The sequence below is a fragment of the Gorilla gorilla genome, chromosome 7 (assembly GCF_029281585.2).
Source record: "Gorilla gorilla gorilla isolate KB3781 chromosome 7, NHGRI_mGorGor1-v2.1_pri, whole genome shotgun sequence".
NCBI lineage: Eukaryota > Metazoa > Chordata > Mammalia > Primates > Hominidae > Gorilla > Gorilla gorilla.
Window position 1 is genome coordinate 106,615,179 of NC_073231.2, and position 17,343 is coordinate 106,632,521.

A 17,343-nucleotide genomic window follows, 5' to 3' on the forward strand; every position below is an offset into this window, starting at 1 on the left:
CCATGGTGGTTTGCTTGGTTTCTTTCTTTTTTTAATCAAAGATTTTCCTGAGTAATGACATTGGGCTACAAATGTTATGACAGCTACAGTGTCACCGGGCGATAGGAATTTTTCAGCTCCATGATAATCTTATGGGACCCCTGTCATATATACAGTCCACTGTTGACTGAAAGGTCATTATGTGGCATGTGACTGTATATCATTTGAACTCCATCTTTGGCAACTGACTGTATCAATGGATCTAATTAGTCTCCTAGGTTGGTAAATTTTTTTCTTATGCTCTTAGACTGGGTGTCCCTACTTGTATTTACCATTGAAACCAGATTAAAGGATTCTACCACTGCCTTTATTAAGCTTCATCTTTTTTCTTTTTTTTTTGAGATGGAGTTTTTACTCTTATTGCCCAGGCTGGAGTGCAATGGCGAGATGGCTCACTGCAACCTCCGCCTCCCCAATTCAAGTGATTCTCCTGCTTCAGCCTCCCAAATAGCTGGGATTACAGGCAACCACCACCATGTCTGGCTAATTTTTTGTATTTTTAGTAGAGACGGGGTTTCTCCATATTGATCAGGCTGGTCTCGAACTCCTGACCTCATGTGATCCACCCACTTGGCCTCCCAAAGTGCTGGGATTACAGGCATGAGCCACAGCACCAGGGCATTTTTTTTGTTTTGTTTTTTGAGATGTAGTCTCACTCTGTCACCGAGGCTGGAGGCAGTATGGCTCACTGCAACCTTCACCTCCTGGGTTTAAGCAATTCTCCTGCCTCAGCCTCCTGAGTAGTTGGGTTTACAGGTGCACGCCACCATACCAGGCTAATTTTTGTATTTTTTGTAGAGACAGGGTTTCGCCATGTTGGCCAGGCTGGTCTCAAACTCCTGACCTCAGGTGAGCTCCCTGCCTCAGCCTCCCAAAGTGCTGGGATTACAGGCATGAGCCACCATGCCCAGCCTTTTTTTTTTTTTCTTTTTCTTTTTTTTTTTTCAGATGGAGTTTTTCTCTGTTCCCAGGCTGGAGTGCAGTGGTGTAATCATAACTCACTGTAGCTCCAAACTACTGGGCTCAAATGATCCTCTTGCCTCAGCCTCCCAAGTAGCTAGGGCTATAGGCACAGGTCATCATGCCCAGTTAATTTAGTTTTAAAATTTTTTTTGTAGAAATAGAGTCTTGCTATGTTGCCCAGGCTGGTCTCAAACTCCTGGCCTGAAGTGATCCTCCTGCCTCAGCCTCCCAAAGTGCTGGGTTCACAGGCATGAGCCACCATGCCTGGCCTTTGTGATTTCTTAAAGATTGGTGTTGATGTCTGTATGGACATATCTGCAAATTATTTCATTATCTTGGAAGTATTCCATAAGATTTGCAGAATTAAGCTTATCTGAGGCAGTTGGTAGTCTCTTACCACCTCCTCACTTGTCTTGGGCTTCATGGTGGTTTTATTTATTTATTTACTTTTATTTTTATTTATTTATTTTTTGAGACAGAGTCTTGCTCTATTGCCCAGGCTGGAGTGCAGCACCGCAATCTCGGCTCACTCCTCCACCTCCCGAGTTCAAATGATTCTCTTGCCTCAGCCTCCTGAGTAGCTGGGACTACAGGCACACAGCCATTTCTAGCTAATTACATGGTTTGTGCTGTGCTCTTAAATTTTTTTTCTTTTTTTTTTTTTTTTTTTTTTGAGATAGAGGCTCACTCTTTCACCCAGGCTGGAGTGCAGTGGCACTATCTCCATGCAGTGCAACCTCCGCCTCCCGGGTTCAAGTGATTCTTGTGCCTCAGCCTCCCAAGCAGCTAGGACTGAGCACATGCCACCATGCCTGGATAATTTTTTTTTTTTGTACTTTTAGTAGAGATGGGGTTTCACCACGTTGGCCAGGCTGGTCTCGAACTCCTGGCCCCAAGTGATCCGCCCACCTTGGCCTGCCAAAGTGTTGGGATTACAGGCATAAGGCACCACACCCAGCCTTCATGGTGGTTTTAAATCTTTAGAGAACATCCATCAGAAGTGCATGGAGTGGGCAGAGCCTGTTCAAAATGTAGATTCCCAGTCTGCTCCCAGAGATTTAGGCATAGTAGAGCTGAGATGGGGCCTGAGAATATGCATTTTAACACACTGGTTGATTCTGATGCTCCACTCTATGAGAAGCACCTTATAGAGAGGAAAATGATGCAAAATAATAATTCCACACTTACAACTTCTCCTGATAATCTGTTGGCATTACATATCTCTCCCAAGCAATGGATCATAGTCTTACTTGGTTGCTCTTTTTAATGCAGCATGGCCTATAAAAAGCCCTTTTGCTTAACACTTTTCACAAACCTCAGATTATTCTGCATTTTGTCCTTCCTGACTTCCTCACAAAACTGCCGTTTAAGAGTAATTATTCCTGGCCATGGGCCATTCCTGTTATGAGTAGCATGGGTGCTTTAAAAACCTGAGCCCACCAGAGAACTCTCTGTCCAGCCCTGCCTTGGCTACTTCAGGTTCTCACAGGGCAGTCGCCTTCCCTGTATGGCATTCAGCAGGGATTCATTGATAATGTGATGAAGACTGTGGTCGACAGGGAGAAGCGCTATATGGGCTACTTATTAGGATGCCTATATGAAATTTGCCCAGGGATGGGTAATACACTGGAGCTCTTCCACTTGGAAGCGGTTGAGGTAAGAGGATAGTGGATTCATGCCAAAGCTGAGGCTGTCCAGCCTTCTGGAACTGCTGACATCTGACCTTCTACCCCTCCCCACATGCCCCCATCCAAACCCTTCCTCTCTGACTCTCTGGATCTTATATACACTTCCACTACAGCATATTCTACACTGCATTTTAATTGTTTGTATGTCTGCCATTTATTATACTTTCTGAAAGGCAGGAACCATGTCTCCTTTATTTAAAATTAAAACAATACAAAAGCCAGGTGTGGTGGCTCACGCCTGTAATCCCAGCACTTTGGGAGGCCGAGGCAGGCTGATCACTTGAGGTCAAGAGTTCGAGACTAGCCTGGCCAACATGGCAAAACCCCTTCTTTACTAAAAATACAAAAATTAGCCGGGTGTGGTGGCGCATGTCTGTAATCCCAGTTACTCGGGAGGCTGAGGCAGGAGAATTGCCTGAACCTGGAGGCAGAGGTTGCAGTGAGCCAAGATTGTGCCACTATACTCCAGCCTGGGTGACAGAGGGAGACTCCATCTCAAACAACAAACAAACAAACAAACAAACAAACAACAGAAGCCTGTGCTTTAGACACTACTTGGCACGTAATAGGCACTCAATAAATATATGTTAAATCAAACCAAAGATGACAAATATTTGATGTGCATACTGACCTCCCTCTCCTGCATGGGGGCAGACATTGCTAATGGATCTTAATGTTCTTTCCTACTGAGCCTGGAAGCAGCTTCAATATCCTTCAAAACATGGCTTTCCATAAAATCTGCCAGAATTGGCTTGCAAAAGAAACCTATTTGCCAATTCTAAACAAAATGGAAGTCCTTTTCTCCCTACCTTTCAGTTCTTCACTCCGTTCGTAGCATCACAAATAAAAACTTACAAATATAAATTAGGCACTTAAAAAGTCAGTCCAAGTTGGTGTGATATATACTAAGGGGATAATACAGGGAATTACAGTGAAATGTAATGCTGGAGGAGCTAGCATCTAGCAATAAGCAGATGGCTGAGTCTTCCAACTTGTGAGACTCTGAAATGATATGGTGAGATAATAGTGAGAATGACACTAAAACTCAGCACCTCTTCTCGTGGGATCAGCAGAACTGAAGCTTTTCAAGTAATGATTCTAATACCATAAAAGCAGGGCCCACATTTCAGTTGGATCCAAAATCTATGTGTAAGTTGGGAATCCTGGCTTCTGACACTCACCAGGAGGCAGGGATGGTATTATTAATGCTAAAAGGGAGATAAACAATAGCAGGGAAGACCAGGCGTGGTGTCTCAGGCCTGTAATCCCAGCACTTTGGGAGGCCAAGGTGGGCAGATCACTTGAGGTGAGGAGTTTGAGACCAGCCTGGACAACATGGCAAAACTCCATCTCTACTAAAAATACAAGAATTAGCCAGGCGTGGTGGTGCGTGCCTGTAGTGTGTGCTGCTTGGGAGGCTGAGGCAGGAGAATCACTTGAACCTAGTGGGCAGAGGTCGCAGTGAGCTGAGATCACGCCACTGCACTCCAGCCTGGGTGACAGAGTGAGACTCTGTCTCAAAACAAAACAAAAAAATAGCAGGGAAGTCCAGGAGCATTTTCTTTTCTTCTACTCCCTTCCCCTTCCCTCTCCCTTCCCCATGCACCCTTTGAACCGTGATTATCATCTTTTACTTAGCAATCTTGAGGTTTCCACTGATAAAGTTCTTTTGTGTGTTTACATAACCTGCCCAAAGTGGGGCTGCTCTGAAGTAAAGCCAGATCCTCTATCACTGACTCTTTCTCTCTCAGCAGTGGCCACTATGGTTGTTTTCCCTCAAATCCATTCTTTAGAACTCAGCGACACTGAGAAAAACTTCTTAAACTCCTAGATTGGAGACTAAAGCACTTAACAGCATATTTAAGACTTGAATAAGCTCTAAATTTTCTGGTCTCAGTCTCAGAGGGGAATTGGGTTTTAAGGACCTGTAATACAGAAATCCTTACTTATAAGACTCTACTAGTAAGTGAGATTCTCCAAATTAAAAACAAAACAAACAAACCAAAAATGACCATGGTGGCTTATACCTCTAATCCCAGCATGTTGGGAGGCCGAGGCAGGAGGATTGCTTGAGGCCAGGAGTTTGAGACAAGCCTGGGCAACCTAGCAAGACCCCACCTCTACAAAAAATAAAAAAATATAGCTGGCAGTGATGGCCACACCTGTAGTTCCAGCTACCTAGGAGGCTGAGGTGGGAGGATCACTTGAGCCCAGCAGGTCAGGGCTGCAGAGAGCTGTGATAGTAACCCAGTATACCAGCATGGGTGATAAGGCAAAACCTGCCTTTAAATAATAATAATAATAATAATAATAATAAGGCCAGGTGCAGTGGCTCACATCTGTAATCCCAGCACTTTGTGAGGCTGAAGCAGGCAAATCACGAGGTCAGGAGATCGAGACCATCCTGGCCAACATGGTGAAACCCTGTCTCAACTAAAATACAAAAAATTAGCCGAGTGTGGTGGCATGAGCCTGTAGTCCCAGCTACTCAGGAGGCTGAGGCAGTGGAATCGCTTGAACCTGGGAGGCGGAGGTTGCAGTGAGCCAAGATCATGCCACTGCACTCCAGCCTGGCGACAGAGCAAGACTCCATCTGAAAAAAAAAAAAAAAAGATTACCATAAAAGCAATTTTTCTGTGAACATACAATGTAAATATAGAAAATATATTAATGTATAGAGGCATTAGATCCATCTCTGCTTTCATAAACAGCCTAACTAGTTCTGTGCTGCCCCAAGATCAGAATCAAGAGCAGAAATATTTGTTCACTATGCTGTCAAGTAGTGCAGGAGCTTCCCACAAGATTTTGTGGTATGTTGGCTTAAATGTTTCCATTGTGAGGCCAGGCATGGTGGCTCACACCTGTAATACCAGCACTTTGGGAGGTCGAGGCGGGTGAATCACTTGAGGTCAGGAGTCTGGGACCAGCCTGGCCAACATGGTGAAACCCCGTCTCTACTAAAAATACAAAAATTAGCCGGCTATGGTGGTGGGTGCCTGTAATCCCAGTTACTCAGGAGGCTGAGGCAGGAGGATCACTTGAACCCAGGAGGCAGAGTTTGCAGTGAGCAGAGACTGTGCCACTGAACTCCAGCCTGGGCAACAGAGTGAGACTTTGTCTCAAAATAAAATAAAATTAAATAAGTTTCAACTGTGCCTCTTTTTGAGCTTTTAGGACAGGTTTTTATAGTCCTGTGTGTTCTCTCCTTCTGGAGCTGTCAGATGCCATACCTAGCTCTCACTATGAGCCCGCCTGCCTGCCTTCCTTCCTTCCTTGCTTCCTTCCTTCCTCCCTCCCTCCTTCCCTCTCTCCCTCCCTCCCTCCCTTCTTTCTCTCCCTTTCTTTCTCTTTTTTCTTTCTTACTTCTTCTTTCTTCTCTTTCTCTCTCTCTTTCTTTTTCTTTCTTTCTTTCTTTTCTTTCTCTCTCTCTTTCTCTCTTTCTTTCTTTCTTTTCTTTCTCTCTCTCTTTCTTTCTCCCTCTTTCCCTCCCTCCTTCCTTCCTTCCTTCTTTCCTTGTCGCACTCTGTCACCCAGTTGGGAGTGCAATGGCACAATCTCGGCTCACCACTGTAACCTCCGCCTCCCAGGTTCAAGTGATCCTCCTGCCTCAGCCTCCCGAGTAGCTGGGATTACAGGCATGCGCCACCATGTTCAGCTAATTTTTGTATTTTTAGTAGAGACAAGGTTTCACCATGTAGGCCAGACTGGTCTCAAACTCCTGACCTCAAGTGATCTACTGGCTTCAGCCTCCCAAAATGCTGGGATTACAGGTGTGAGCCACCGTGTCAGGCTATTTTATTCTTTATTTTTTAAAAAATAAAGTCAGGGCCTCACTATGTTCTGAGGTTGGCCTCAAACTCCTGGCCTCAAGTGATCCTTCCACCTTGGCCTCCCAAAATGCTGGGATTACAAGTGTGAGCCACAATGTCCTGCGAGCCCACTTTCAAAATGTATGTCTACTTTCAAGTTATTATTTCTAAGAGCTTATGGGCTAGAAAATTAGAGAATCAGATTTCTTTGAGTTGTGTATAAAATCAGAGTTACTAGGCTCTAAATGAAGCCTTAGGGGCTTTCTGATGAATAAAGTGCTTCAAATAAAGTAATGAACATTGTGCCATCTAATTGGACTATGTAGAGTCATGTTATACTCATTCCTGGATTCTTGGGTGGCTGAGTTTGCTGGAAAAGTAATTTTTGGATAAAGTGTTACAATTTAAAATAATTTAATAGTGGTTAAAAAATTAAATTAAAAAACATTTCTTAGAAAATTTCTGATATGTTCCTGAGACATTTTATGTAATTCAATTTTTGTATCTATTTAAGGGAAGCTTGCAATGATAATTTTCCTGAAGTACATAAGAGGTAAGAAAACATATGCTTGGTTTTCCATATGTTAAGTTGTTGAGAGCAAGTTATGCTGGTTTTTTAGTTTCTAAGTGTGCAGTTCAACAGAGCCTACAAAGATCAGGAAGGGATTTGCACGTCCGGGAATAAGGCAAAATAGGTATTCAGATGAACTTCCCACTGAAAACAACCAAAAATGTTCGCTAAAAAAAATGTTGGCCAGGCACGGTGGCTCATGCCTGTAATCCCAGCACTTTGGGAGGCTGAGATGGGTAGATCACTTGAGACCAGGGGTTCAAGACCAGCCTGGCCAACATGGCGAAACTCCATCTCTACTAAAAATACAAAAATTAGCCAGGCATGATGGCGTGTGCCTGTAATCCCAGCTACTCGGGAGGCTGAGGCATGAGAATCACTTGAACCTGGGAGGTGGAGGTTGCAGTGAGCCGAGATCATGCCACTGCACTCCTGCCTGGGTGACAGAGTGAGATTCCATCTAAAAAAAAATGTTTAACTTCTCAAAAGCATAAAAGATCTGGCAAAATAGTAAAAAACTAAAGTCCAAAATCAAAGGGAAAATAAGAACTCTGAAAGTTATGTAGAGCCCTGAAGCTGTTTTTGCACTGAGGGCATTTGCCAGCTTAGGCAAACTTGAACTTTGTTTCTGAGGGCCTTTCAGGACAAGGGGTACAGAATCATAGCCCACCACAGCCTGTGCCTCCCCCTACTAACATGGGTCAACTCCACAGACAAGGGTGAAACAAAAGTCAATGTGCCTTCCCCATCAGGCCCAGGAGATCACAGGCAAAGCTGCCCTTCTGATAAGCAGACTAGGGCAGGTAGCAATGGTAGGAAACAGCCCTGAGAAGTTACAAGTGCAAATTAGTCCTTTCATGGCTTCCAAATTTATATCACTTTGGTGGTCAAAAATAAATTAACAAAAGCAAATAAACAAAAGAAACCATAAAATCATAAAAACCTCTCGAGTTGTGAATTTAGTTTAAAGTACCTTAGTGCAAAGTGCCCCCTGGGTGCCTGGCACAAGCAAATGAAAGTCCTCTCTGTAGGAAATTAGCATCACCCTATGCTTCAAATAATCCCCCCAAATAATTTTTAAGGACAATGATCAGCACGTAGTCAAAAATAACCAAGCCTATAAGGAAATAAGCCATCAAGAATCAGAAATAGAAGAAAGAGACCTGCAAAGACTTCAAATTTTGAAATTATTAGATGGACTCTATAAAAACAACTACGCTTACTAAATTTAATAAAAAATTAGTAAAAAAAAAATATGGAAAAGGGAACTATAAAAGTGACCTAGCAGATTTGAAAAAGAACCAGGCCAAGTGCAGTGGCTCATACCTGTAATCCCAGCACTTTGGGAGTCCCAGAGGGAGGATTGCTCGAGCCCAGGAGTTCAAGACCAGCCTGGGCAACATGGTGAAACCCTGTCTCTACAAAATATACAAAAAATTAGCTGGGCCTGGTGGTATGCACCCGTAGTCTCAGCTACCTGGGAGGCTGAGGTGGGAGGATTGACTGAGCCCAGGAAGGTTGAGTCTGCAGTGAGCCAAGATCATGCCACTCCACTCCAGCCTGGGTAACAGACTGAGAACCTGTCTCAAAACAAACAAACAAAACCCAAATTGAACTTCTCAAAATAAAAGATACAATAACCAAAATTTAAAACTCAATTGACATATGCTAACAGCAGATAAATACTAATGAAGAGAGAATTAGAGGACTGCAATATAGATCAGAAGAAATTATGTGCAGTACAGCACAGAAAGACAGCAGTATAGAAAATACGAAAGATAGATTAGGAGACATGGAGAATATAGAGTGAATAGGTCTAACATTACTTTCATCAGACTCCCAGAAGGAGAGGAGAAAGGGACTTGGAGAAAAATAACATATGAAGACATAATAGCTGAAAATTTTCCAGAACTGATCAAAGACATCAGTCTACACATTTAAGAATGGTAGAAAGAAATGGCAAGAAAAATAAAAAGAAATCTGTATCCAGACACATCATTGTGAAACTTTAACAACCAAAGACAAATGAGTCTTAAAATCAACCAAAGAAAAAGATGATCTTCAAAATAGTGACAAATAGGCAATAGCTGCATGAAAGTAGCAAAGGAAGTCCAAAGCCAGTGGAATGAAACCATCAGTGAACTTAAATAATTGCCAAACCAGAATTCTATATCCAGCAAAAATATCTTTCAAGAATGAAGGCAAAATAAGTCATTTTTAGAAAAATCAATACAGAGTTTCCTCCTAGTACAGTCTGACTTCAGACCTTTCCTTTAGGTAGAATAAAAGTGATCTCATAAGGGACACCTGAGATAAAAGAAAGAAGAAAGTTCAAAGAAGTGGTAAGTATATGGATACATCTAAGTAAATATTATTAAAGTGGTGCAAAAGTAATTGCGGTTTTTGCAACGAAACAAATTCTCCCATGGAGTCTCTAGAAAGACCACAGCCCTACAGACTCATTTTAGACTTCCAACCTCTAGAAGTGTAAGATAATAAATTTGCGTTGTTGCAAGCACTAAGTTTGTGGTAATTTGTTACAGCAGCAATAGGAAACTAATAAGTACACACACACACACACACACACACACACACACACACGCAGTCCCCAACTTACCATGTTGACTTAACAATTTTTTGACTCTATGATGGTGGGAAAGTGATATGCATTCAGTAGAAACCACACTTCCAGTACCCATACAACTATTACGTTTTTGACTGTCACTACAGCATTTAATAAACTATGTGAGATATTAACACTTTATTACAAAATAGGCTTTGTGTTAGATGATTTTGCCCAACTGTAGGCTAATGTAAGTGTTCTCAGCACATTTAAGCTAGGCTAGGCTAATCTATGATGTTTTAGTAGGTTAGGTGTATGAAATGCAATTTTTTTGGAAGACTTTATCTATAGGTGAGTGTTGAATTCTGCTTTTCCCATGGACAGCCTGCATGCATTTTTTTAAAATTATTTTTTATTACTTCCTTTACTATCATTCCCAATAAATGCATTTTTAACTTATGATAGTTTTGGCTGGATGGAGTGGCTCACGCCTGTAATCTCAGCACTTTGGGAGGCTGAGGCAGGGGGAATGCTTTGAGCTCAGGAGTTCAAGCTCAAGACTCCATCTCTACAAGAAATTTTAAAAGTTTGCCGTGCATGCTGGTATGTGCCTGTGGTCTCAGCAACTCAGGAGGCTGAGGCAGGAGGATTCCATGAGCCCAGGTGGTAGAGGCTGCAGTGAGCCATAATCATGCCACTGCACTCACTCCAGCCTGACAGAGCAAGACCCTGTCTCAAAAAAAAAAAAAAGAGAGAGAGATTTTCAATTTACGATGGGTATATCTGGACATAATCCTATTATAACTCAAGGAGCATCTAAATATATGTGGGGGGGAGTTATGTGTGTGTGTGTGTTACTTATAACAAAGTAATAAATAAAAGCAAGGAAGTGACTATCACAGAAGTCAGGATGGTGGTTCCTCTAGTGATTGAGAAGAGAGTCAGAGAGGACAGGGCTCTGAGGCCCTGGCAATTCTGTATCTTGAAATGGGTAGGGTTGCACAGGTTATAATAATTATTATTATTATTTTTTGTTATGGAGTCTCACTCTGTTGCCCAGGCTGGAGTGCAGTGGCATGATCTCAGCTCACCTCAACCTGCACCTCCTGGGTTCAAGAGATTCTCCTGCCTCAGCCTCCCGAGTAGCTGGGATTACAGGTGTGCACCAATGCACTCTGCTAATAATTATTCTTAAACCATCCATATATGTTTATCCACTCTTTCTGTAATAGTTAACATTTCACAATAACAAAAATGTAAAAAGCCAAAAAAAGGGCCCCGCCAAAAAAACCGAGGAATTCTGGAATTTACATGGGATTCACAGACTATTTAATTATTAAGTTTCGAGTCATTGAGAGACAGATGAACGATCTGTAGAATATCCCTGTTCCTTATAGTGTCTCCTTACTGCCACCTCACATTTGACTTCTCCTCTGCTTGTTAATTCCCCCACCATAGTTGGCAATGGAAAGAATGTGGAGGAACAAAGGCCACGTGTGGGCACTTTCGTTAATTAAATATGTGAACTTGGACAAGTTACTTAAACTCTTTGTTTCTTAATCTATAAAATGGAAGTAATCATTTCCTATAAGAACCTCTTAGGGTTCTTTTACAGGAAATAAATGAGATAAAGCACTTACAACAATTTCTATGTAGAAATGTCACTTCTTTTTGAATTTCATTTATCCATCCCCTGTATCTCCACCTCTAAATGTTTATGGAGAACTTGCCTTGTACCAGGCCCTTTGCTGGCTCCTAGGGATACAAAGCCAATAAACCAAAACCCCATCTTCAAAGTGTTCATAGTTTAATAGAGGAAGCGGATGAAAACTACACGATGGTAATGCAAAGGGTCAGTGAGACAAGTAAGGTTTAAACAATGTACTGAGGCATTCCAAGGGAAGGAGTCATTAACCCTGCCGAGGGTGGAGTGAGGCAGGGGCCTGGTCAGGGAAGCCTGCCCAGGGAAACCCTTGAGCAAAGTCTTGAAGGATGAGTTGGAATTTTCCAGCTGGAGAAAATGAGGGAGGAAAGGGTAAATTTCCAGGAAGGGATCAGTATAGGCAGGCTTGGAAGGAGATGATGGATTGGGGAAATGGCAAGTTGTTGGGTATTAGGGTATTGAGGAGGGAGATGAAATTGGAGTAATCCGCTGTGGTCAGAAATCAAAAGGCCACATTCACCAAATGTAAGTTTGGAACTTCCTCCCCAGGCAGTGGAGGGTTGTTGGGAGCAGGGGTGAGGAGGATCAGAGCTGTATTTTGGAAAAATCCCTCTGCCTCTGTGGGGACGGATGGGAAAGGCTCTACTTGCAGTGAGAGGTGAGAGGACTGAACTAAGGGAGTGGCCTTGGAATGGATAAAGGGGACATAGATTAAGAGTCATTTAGGAGACAGAATTGGGTGGACTTGGTACTCATTGATTCAGGGTGGGGGTAATTGCTCTATTTCCAGCTTGTGCTAATAATGATGGTAGATAATAATACCATTAACCAAGTTAAAGGAAACCAACAGATCGGCTGTGGGGTGAAGATAATAAGAAGTTTGTTTTGGATTTACTGTGGGATATCCAGGCAGAGATTTCTAGTAGGGGGTTGGAAATTTTGTTCTGAAACTCAGGAGAGAAATGAAATGTGGACATAGAGATTTGAAAGCCATTAATATAGAAGCCAGGGGAATGTGTGGGCTATCCCAAGCAATCGATGTTTGTTGAATCACTTGAAAAGCATGAGCAGTATGCTCCCCTAAGTGCCTTTTTCCTTAGCATGTTTTTGGACCTGGATTAAGAATGTTTTTATTGAGTACCCGAGATCCTTCACCCCAGATCATACAGATTGTAGAGTAGCTACTAACAACTTGGGTCCAGGTTACAGCTTAAATTTAGAGTGTTGGATTTTACCAAAGTCATTCAGGAATGACAAACAAGCAGAAAACTCTCTTAGAGTATTCCGACAGGCAAATCTTGTACCTGGATACCGATTAAGTAAAAATTTTGCACAAAATATTCAATATAATAGCAAGGTTCTGAGAATGTCAAGATCTGTACTCTTCTCAGATGGAAATTTGGTGAGTAACTTGTTAAAATTTTGTAGCATAAATAAAAAATCCCTGATGTTTTAAAATTTTCATCTATTATTGTGATTTTCAGTAGCATACCTTGGAAGTTTCAGGCCTTTTGAATGCAGAATCATAGAATTTTTAGCCCTGGAAGGAGCCTTAAAGTCATTGAATCCAGTCCTTTAAGTTTGCAAGTGGAGACACAGAGACTAAGGCGACAGTGCCATGCTGGGCCACTCCGTTTGGGGTGAGTGACCAACCCGAGTGGCCAGCTGATTCCTGAGTCATTCTTTCCCCTTTCCATATCCTTCCTCTCAATGGAGTCCAAGCTTGCTAAAGTTTCAGGATAAAAATGAACTAAAACTCAGCTGTCCAAATGAAAGGTTTTAATTGATTTATGAATTTAACGCATATCTGTGATGCTTGGAGCTAGATAAGAACAAAAAGCCAAGCGTGATTAAGATTCTTCTTTTGCCTCCTTCTGTCCCAGGTTTCTTGGCAGAATGCATTATTGGAGTTCCACAAGGACAGACCTGCCTGCAGGATAGGACAGTGACAAGGGTCTGATCTCAAGTAGGGTTGCCAGATTTAGCAAATAAAACTAGAGGATGCCCAGTTAAATGTGAATTTCATATAAGCCATGAGTAATTTTCTAGCATAAGTATGTCTTATGCAATATTTGGGATACACTTATACTAAAAAAGAGTGTCCACTGCTTATCTGCAATTCGAAGTTAACTGGGAGTCCTGTATTTTACCTGGCAATCCTACTCATAAAGGACACAGATTTTTAAGCATTTACAGATTATTGAGGCAGTCAGAGTCAGCCCCACTAGAGGTAACTGATGTTTTACAAAATTGCACATTTCAAAACTACCTAGGATTCACTATTCTTTGTGCAAAAGTGAAGGAGTTTTTATGCTGTGCCACTCCCATCTCCTGCCCCCTAAGTGGTAGTATAATGTGAGACCAATCTTTGACAAGATTAGCAAGCGTGGTGGCGGAGGGGGTGGGAGGGCACAGACAGAGTGCCTCAATCTCTGTGTGTTCTAAAGTAGTTGCATTCGCCTTTGTCTTTAGTGGCACAGACCAATTTTGCAGGCACAGAATCAGAATTCGTTACATAATCAGTGATTACAAAACCAGAGCTAAAATGTGGAACAATACAATGTTCCATCACAGAAAACCATAAAAAGAAGCATTTTGCAAGACAGTGTTTCACTCTTGGCGGATCCTCCATGTGAGCCTCGTTTAATGAGAGACTGAGCTAGTCCCACCGTACTGCAGGGAGCCTCATCACAAAAAAGGGCTGAGCTATGAGTGCGATGAAATGCCAGCCATGTCTCAGCAAATTAGCAGAGTTTGGCGACACGCTCAGCGGCAGTAAGATGTCATGACAATACTAGCTCTAAGAGTGATTTTCAAGTTCCGCCCCTGTGTCCACATGATGAAATCACCTTCCCAGGTGGCTCCGATGTGGTCCGCTGAGAGTGGTAGGGGTGGTGACAGCAGTGTCAGTGGAGGTAGGGAGAGGGTTAAAGTGATTCGGCAAATCCAGAAAGAAACACAATTTGATCAATAGAATTAGGATATAGTTGCAAGGATGTTTGTAAAGTCACACCTAGAGCCATGGCCATATTTTCTCATGGCAGCATTGAGAATCATGCAGTCAGTGTCAATTTCAACAGAAAGGCTTTTATAGGACACGTGAGTCTAATATTTTTTAAAAATTCATCATTCAGTCTTAATGTTGTGTAGAGTGAAAAATAAATGTTGAAAACCAGGCCATAGTGAGGTTAAGAATATGGTTAAGTGGCCGGGTGTGGTGGCTCATACCTGTAATCCCAGCACTTTGGGAGGCCAAGGCAGGCAGATCGCATAAGGCCAGGAGTTTGAGACCAGCCTGGGAAACATGGCAAAACCCCATCTTTACTAAAAATACAAAAGTCAGTGGGGTGTGGTGGCATACACATGCCTGTAATCCCAGCTACTTGGGAGGCTGAGGCATGAGAATCTCTTGAACCCAGGAGGTTGAGGCTGCAGTGAGCTGAGATTGTACCACTGAACTCCAGCCTGGGAGACAGAGCAAGACTGTCTAAAAAAAAAAAAAAAAGAATTTGGTTAATTGTACGAAGTCATATGTGGCTGCTGCCATGGCCAAAATTCACATTAAACAATTATATAATAGTTCTATTTTCTGAAACTGTAATAAAGAATAGTATTTGGTGTCTACTGTGGGCCACATGTTTTACAGGAGCTTTCTATGATCCCATCTAATTATTTTTAATTTATTTTTAAACTGTGATATGGTGGATATACATAACATAAAATGGACCATTTAAACCATTTTTAAGTGTATTTAATGCCACTAAATTATTAATTTTATTTTTTTTATAGAGACAAGGTCTCACCACGTTGCCCAGGTTGGTCTCAAACTCCTGAGCTCAAGCAATCCTCCTACCTTGAGGATCCTCCTACCTCCTACCCAATATCTGCCAAAGTATTGGGATTACAGGTGTGAGCCACTTCACCTGGTGGCCCAGCATAGGTTTGTTTTGTTTTTTGTTTTAGAAACAGGGTTCTTGCTTTAGTTCTCAGGCTGGAGTGCTGTGGTGTGATCATAGTTCACAGCAATCTCCAACTCCTGGGCTCAAGTAATCCTCCAACCTTAGCCTCCTGAGTAGCTGGAACTACACGCTTGAGCCACTCTGCCCAGTTAATTTTTATTTTTTGTAGAAATAGCGGTCTTGCCATCTTGCCCAGGCTGGTCTTGAACTCCTGGTCTCAAGCAATCCTTCTACCTTGGCCTCCCAAAGTGCTAGGATTACAAGTGTGAGCCACTGCACCCAGACTTAATGCCACTGAATTTTAAGAATCAATTCAGTGGCATGAAGTACGCTCACAATGTTGTACAACCATCATCACCATCCATCTCTGGGACTTTTTCATCTTCCCAAATTGCAGCTCTACCCATGAAACAATAGCTCCCCATTACCCTCTCCCTCCAGCCCCTGGTAACCATTATCTGACTTTCTGTTGCTATACATTTGCCTATTTGAGATACTTCATATATGTGAAATCATACAATCTTTTTCCTTCTGTGTCTGACCAATTTCACTCAGCATAATGTCTTCAAAGTTCACCCATGATGTGGAGCATGTATTAGCTCATCTAATTCCTAGAACCTGAGAAATTGGTTCTATTATCACCCTAAGGAAATGGCACTGCCCCCCCAAGCATTGCATGCTTCTGTCTCTGAAATTAAAGTGGAAGTGAATGGTCTATCCTGCTAGGATTGCCCTATGGACACCATAAAGTGTGGCCACATCCTGGGGTTAAGGATCCCAAGTCCTTAGAATCATCCTGGAAGAGGGTTTGGCGATGCCGTGGCAGATGTTTTTGAGTTCTTTCAGCCTCCAAGAAGGGATGAAATGGGCCTCGGTGAGAAACAGAGCTGGTTGGTGACTTTCTGGGAACAAGGCCAATTTGTCCAAAGCAACTTTCAGAGGCCCTGAGCCCTGAAATGATCCTGGTGACTCATCCTGTCTCCCCCAAACCCCAATATGGAATTCGCAATAGAAACAATACCAAACCATTCAACTGATGCAAGCATTCAACGAATGCAGGGAAACCCACAATGGTCCCACTACTCCAATGCTTTTTTTTTTTTTCCCAGAGACTGAGCTCGCTCTGTTGTCCAGGCTGGAGTGCAGTGGTGCAATCTTGGCTGACTGCAACCTCCGCCTTCAGGTTCAAGCAATTCTCCTGCCTCAGCCTCCTGAGTAGCTGGGATTACAGGCATGCACCACCATGCCTGGCTAATTTTTGTATTTTTAGTAGAGATGTGGTTTCACCATGTTGGCCAGGCTGCTCTCAAACTCCTGAGCTTAACTGATCCTCCTGCCTCAACCTCCCAAAGTGCTGTGATTACAGGTGTGAGCCACTGTGCACGGCCCCTGATTTTTTTAAGAAAAATATATTTTATTTTGACATAATTTCAGACATACAGAAAAGCTGTAAAAATAATATTGAGTTTTCCTAAATGCTTCACGTAGCTTTCCTTAATGCTAACATGTTGCATAACTACAGTACATGATTAAAATTCAGAATTAACACACACACAATACTATTAACTAGATGACTGACTTTGTTCAGGCTTAACTAATATTTTCACTAATGTTCTTTTCCTGTTTCTATATCCAATCCAGGATTCTGCACTGCATTTTGTTGTCGTATGTCCTTACTCAGCTCCAACCTGTGACAGTTACTCAGTCTTCCCTCATCTCTCACAATCTTGACTTTTTTTTTTTTTTGAGATGGAGTCTTGCTCTGTCTCCCAGGCTGGAGTGCAGTGATGCAATCTCAGCTCACTGCAACCTCCACCTCCCAGGTTCAGGTGATTCTCCTGTATCAGCCTCCCAAGTAGCTGGGATTACAGGCACACCCCGCCATGCCCGGCTAATTCTTTGTATTTTAGTAGAGACGGGTTTTCATCATGTTGTCCAGGCTGGTCTCGAACACCTGAGGTCGGGCAATCTGCTTGCCTCAGCCTCCCAAAATGTTGAGATTACAGGTGTGAGCCACTGCACATGGCTAATGATGATTTTCTATTTTCTTAATTATTAATACATTTATTTGCTTTGAATTCTTCTGTA